We start from the raw sequence: 6,000 nt of genomic DNA, 5'->3' as shown, positions 1-6,000 counted from the left end.
ATCACATCCGATCTCTGTGCGATGTGATTTCAGCCATACAGATAATATTGCTAAATTTGCATTGCCCTCGGACCAAACTCTTACAGGACCCTTTTTTTGGTCCACAGCAGAATCGGATCGCATGGGTGTTCACACCCATGCGATTCGATTACTGTCCGAGTTTGCAGATCGCACTGCGATATGCGAACTGATTTGGGGGTGTTGTTAACTTTTAGGCCCAGTTCACACTTGTGCGATGCCGGACATCGCACAGGCATCGCATGTTATTTGCAGCACACTGCCATTCACATTACATGCGATGTCTGTGCGATGCGATATCAGCTGTACAGATAGTATGGCTGATATCCACCGCATTCGGTGCAAACACGCACAGGACCCTTTTTTCTGTTCGGACCAGAATCGGATCGCATGTGTGTTCACACATATGCGATCCGATTCATGTCCGAACTGTCAGTTCGCAGTGCGATATGCAAGCTGATCTGGGGGTGTCGTTAACAATGTATTGACACTCCCCAGCAATTCGCATATGGCAGTGTGAACAGACATGCGAGTCGGTGCGATGCGGGAACCCGCAGTGGATTCGCAGTGTTCTCGCATCGCACCAGTTTATCAATTTTTATGTTTATCTTGACTCGGTAAAATTGATGATAGGCAACTCCTATCCTCATATTGATTAGTGGTTCCAAATTAATAATAACTACTGCAGTAGGGAACAGACACAAAAGATACGCTCAGCATCTTTCCAAATAACTGTTCTGCTTTATTATGACGCAATTGAAGGTTTTTATGCACATGATTACGTAGGTATCACATTAATATTACAATTGTACGTTCATGGTAACAAGGGGAGTTACATAGGCAGGCTTATTCTAATCAGGACTCAAAAGAATGTAAACATTTACTGAAAATATTATTAGTGCTGTGTGCACAGTGAGGGCAGTGTGCAATACATACAAAATACAATACAATTATATACAGAACTTACAAATTTCCATTACAGTCTCCCCTCTTTTGATCAATATTTTGATCACTAACCATACCTGCTATCACCTTTAACCTGGAACCTCCACACGCTTAGGTAGAGGTAGTCCTGGCCAAAGAGGCAAAAAACTCCATTGTGGAGAAAATAATAGCTGAGCAACTTTTTCATTACAAAATGACTTTTCATTGTGAAAAACAAATGATTGATAAGACATATTTACAGAGTACTGGCTGTACACTCCTGTGGCCAGAATGACCTTCTAGCTTAATTGTAAACACAGACAATTCTACATAAAATGGAAGACGTACAAAAGACAAAATATGACTTCAACATGGCTAAACTACTTTTCAAATATATATATCCCTTACAAATAAAGTAATTGAATCAAAAAAGTACCATAGACTGTGATCACAAGAGGGAAACAAATCAAACACAGAGATTTCTTTAATTTAGTCATTTTTGCAGTGTCTGGTGTGGATCCAGGTGACTTTTCCTTCAAGTTTTGCAAAAACTGTACATGAAATAGATGCTGTATTGAGTCTCCAAACATTTCCTTATATATAAATGTCTCTTAACAATCCACAAGTCACTTGGCTTTAGTTTTAGATCCTTCCAAACTTTTAGGATCTGGAATTGGGGAGAAAACACATAAATGAGTTTGTCAAAAAACCTTAAAAGATCAGCAACGTTCTCTGTGAGATCCGAATGGAGGACTTCAGCTGCTGAGACAAAATATAAGCAAGTGAGTAACACACTCCCAAACCAAATCCCATAGGGAGAGAGTCCAACATCCCCCTTAGGGGCTTCATAAAATATAAGAAAACATTAAGGCAAAAGTTTTCTAGTTTCTTACTCTACTTTGTCCGCTACATTGTAGACAGTAGGGGGTGTAAAAATAAAACCTCAAAACTTCTAGTAAGGACTCTCGTATGAAAAATGATTTCCTCTGTTACTCTCTGTACTTTCTGCCCTCTGTACTTACAAACTACTTCTGATAACACTTTTTACTGTGGCCTTTGCAGTAGAATTTGCCACTAGACATCCAAAAAACATGTCCATACAGACAAAATGCATACTCGTAAGATCCTGACTTGGGCATCTGGATATATCTTTTTTGTAATCTCTGGGAGGGATGTTCAGCTTTTGGTAACACCTTTGGTAACAGGTAAAACAAGAAGTGGTATGTTAGTAAAACAACTGTGGAGAACCCTGGCTCTATCCCACGCTCATTTACTAAGGCAGCCATAACTGCTTGTGACTGATGACACGGTCCATGTGTCAAGCTGGAGGGAAAAGAGTGGCTGGCAGACATAAATGATCACCTTTTCCAAAGTCCTATTTCATAAGAAGTTGCCCCCTGTGGACCACTTGTTCTTCTCGTTCCGGGGTCCTTAAAGTTGAATTATTAATCCCAGCTATACTGGGCCAGAACTAGGGTGGAATCTGTGAGTTGCACAGACCCATCAAGTGTCCGGGGCTGTAAATGCAGCATCCTTAGTCGCCTGGTCTGCTTCCATGTGTGAAAGTTAATATGGCTACCTCAGCAAGAAGCTGGAAGGCTGAAAACAGCCAATCAAATTAACTTAGCATGCTTTATTGGTTTACCTGCCGAAGTAAAAACAAGCTTCTGGCCCTTTAAATGGAACCAAAAGCTCTCTATATCTCGACTATCTATATAAATATACACTCTTTTTTATAGCTCACAGGCTTTGCTAAAACATGGAGCTCTGCTTCTTGAGCTGGGGAAAAAGGATTCAATGACTTTGAATACAGAGTATCCTTCTGGGTGATGAACTGCATACTCAAATCTACAAAAAATGTAATATCTGGGTCTTCAGGGAGTGTGTCCTGCACTGGGCTCACAGCAGCTGATTCCCACATCAATTTAACACACATGTCTTCCTTTGTCTCCAGCCTCCTCCAATAGAGGCATTAAGGTGGCTGGATTCAAATGTACGCATTTTTCATTGTTAGATTTGTACATAAATAAACTCATATTTTAAACCTTTCATTAGACAAACATTTAGTTATCTGTATATTTGCTGCGCAGAATGTCGGACCATTAAAATTTAAATGTTTGACCAAAACAATATCTAACTTTGTCTAATAGCACCTTTGCATAAAAGCTGCAGCTCTGATATATCGGGATGAACCATTCATTACTGGGTCCAGCTTCCATAAATATATTACAATGGCTTGTTTTCTATCATGCTATTTGTGTAAGAACTCCAGTTTCATGTTTCAAAAGACAACTTCTTCCTGGCAATATTATAATAAATGATAACAATACCCTGCGGTCATGGAGAGATGCCCATAAATCCAAAATATTCTTCTGCTTATACCACTGTACTTACAAGAAAAAGGGGCACATCATTTCACAATCCACACATTCTGCTTTGGATTTCAAAAATAAAAATAAATAAAAACAAAAGGACCAAGAATCTGTATGATGGACCAGAAAGCATCAAAAACTATAAAACAACTGGCTGCAGGCGGCATCTATCCTAACAGGGTGTGTGGACTTGATGTGATGGGTCTGTTATATTTAAATTTTATTTATTATTACTCTCACATCATGGACCGCACATCAAGTTATTATCAAAAACTTTAAAATTTCATTTTTGTAGAAGAACTTCTTATGTATCCCATCCATCTTGGCTTTGTTAAATATTATGGCAGCTTTATTCAAAATAACAACCTTATCTTAATCTTTTTTTTCTCTCAATAAGGGCTTATTGTATAAATGTAAAATTACAAAATTGTTATCTTAATCTAAACTAATCTCATTCATTACAAATTTCCCCATTAACCTGGACTTCATTTCCAACCAAAGGTTGTCTAAACCAGTTTCAATATATCTATACTATTAATAAAATTGTTAAACTCATATTAGAAATTAAAACTCATTATTACTTAATTTTACTTAATTTCCCTTTTTAAAATGCACTGTTTCCACTATCAAAGGATATTCAATTTGTGTAATACACGGTTAAATGTAACCTTCATTTTACCATGTCTGGAAAACAGATTCAAAATAATTGTGATCACATTGTTTACCATTAGATTCGTTAACCCGGCACATTTTGTTATAAATGTTTTGTCTAAAAAACAGAAATTGGCATGGTGTCCTTCCAGCTTATCACTAACCTCTCATCCCAGCCACATTTCTTTCATGAGAGCACAAAGGAGGGGGTCACATCTGCGTACATGACACACACACAAGCAATAGAACTAAAGGTCCCAGCATTCGCACACACATACACCAATATCTCTCTAAAATCGCTTACATTTTTCCCATTTGTACATGCATATCATTCTCTCAATTTCTTTTAACTCTCATTAATATTTCCCTGCCTAAATTCTGCTTTCCTTATTTTGTTTATATCTAGCTTCTATGATCAAAGGGGGAGCCAGAGTGCTCATCCCATCTTCCCTCTCTGACAACATATAAAGTATTCTGTTTTAACTCTCATTTCTCTGTTTCTGATTTTACTAGTTGTAGTGCCTGACCCCAAATTCATCCCACAACTTAACATGAAAATGTCCCTTTCTGTCTAGTGTTAATGTCACCCTTGATCCATCCTGCTCACATAGATAGCTGTTTCTCTAGCTGTTTACTCTGTATGATTCTTAGTCCCTGTGGACTTTGGTAACCCAGTTACCCATTGTGGATCCCTGTCCACTCTAACCATTAATCTAGGGGCTCAGTATAGGCGGAACCGCACCTTTGGTTCATATATAGCGCTCCTCTTGCGCTGGGCATTTTTGAGGGTCTCTTACCCTTCATTCCCTTACTTAATTCAATGCCCATAATGACTGGCCAGTCTTCTCTCTTCTCTACGTGTGCCTATACCCTCTTGCCTCTAAACTACTTTATCTAGCAGATGTACTACATATACCTGTGAACAGCACTATTCTTCCCTTTCTTATCTATAACACTCCGATGGACAGTAGACAGGGACAACATAACATATAACCACCAATCAATACAGTTTGATTAAAGGGAGTAAAATAGGTACCCTTTGTCCCGAAAATGCCTTACCGATCAAGGAAGTCTGATAACTCAAATGTAAGCAAAAGGCTTACCTCAGCCGGCTGATTATCAGAAATTCCCGGATCGTCTCAAGCTCCTCGTTTCGGATACTCAGGGTCACCTGGAATCCCCTCCTAAGGCAAAGCTCGCCATGCTGACTCGGTAAAATTGATGATAGGCAACTCCTATCCTCATATTGATTAGTGGTTCCAAATTAATAATAACTACTGCAGTAGGGAACAGACACAAAAGATACGCTCAGCATCTTTCCAAATAACTGTTCTGCTTTATTATGACGCAATTGAAGGTTTTTATGCACATGATTACGTAGGTATCACATTAATATTACAATTGTACGTTCATGGTAACAAGGGGCGTTACATAGGCAGGCTTATTCTAATCAGGACTCAAAAGAATGTAAACATTTACTGAAAATATTATTAGTGCCGTGTGCACAGTGAGGGCAGTGTGCAATACATACAAAATACAATCTATAATGAAATATATTTTATTTTAATTTATTAATAAATACTTATACTTGTATACTTTATTAAAATGATTTTTTTAATGATTATAAATGTATTTTGCATTTATATGAATGGTGTATAGCTGCATTACATATGTGCATTACATTCATTTACTATACACCATTCACATTTAAATAGGGACATGTATGATCTTTAAATATTGATAAAAACAATGTTTTTTTTATAATTAGGTTAATGTATATTGTGTAGGGGGAATTTAACTTTATTATTTTATTAATATGTTGGGGAATAATGTGTGCTGATTTGTGTTAAACTTTTGTATTTTATGGTTCCTCATACTGTAATCCCGCTATATCACGCGAGATTACAGTGAGAGGAGCCATTCTCAGGAGTTCCTGGCGTTTGTAGATCGCTCCTCAACTCAACATGAGAAGCGATCTACACACTTTCATAAACAGGCACTCAGAGGAGAGCGATCTCCTCTGAGAATGCCTGAG

This window comes from Aquarana catesbeiana, linkage group LG02 (assembly GCF_042186555.1).
Source record: "Aquarana catesbeiana isolate 2022-GZ linkage group LG02, ASM4218655v1, whole genome shotgun sequence".
Taxonomy (NCBI): Eukaryota; Metazoa; Chordata; class Amphibia; order Anura; family Ranidae; genus Aquarana; species Aquarana catesbeiana.
The sequence above is the reverse complement of the archived record's forward strand: the minus strand, read 5'-3'. Positions refer to the sequence as shown.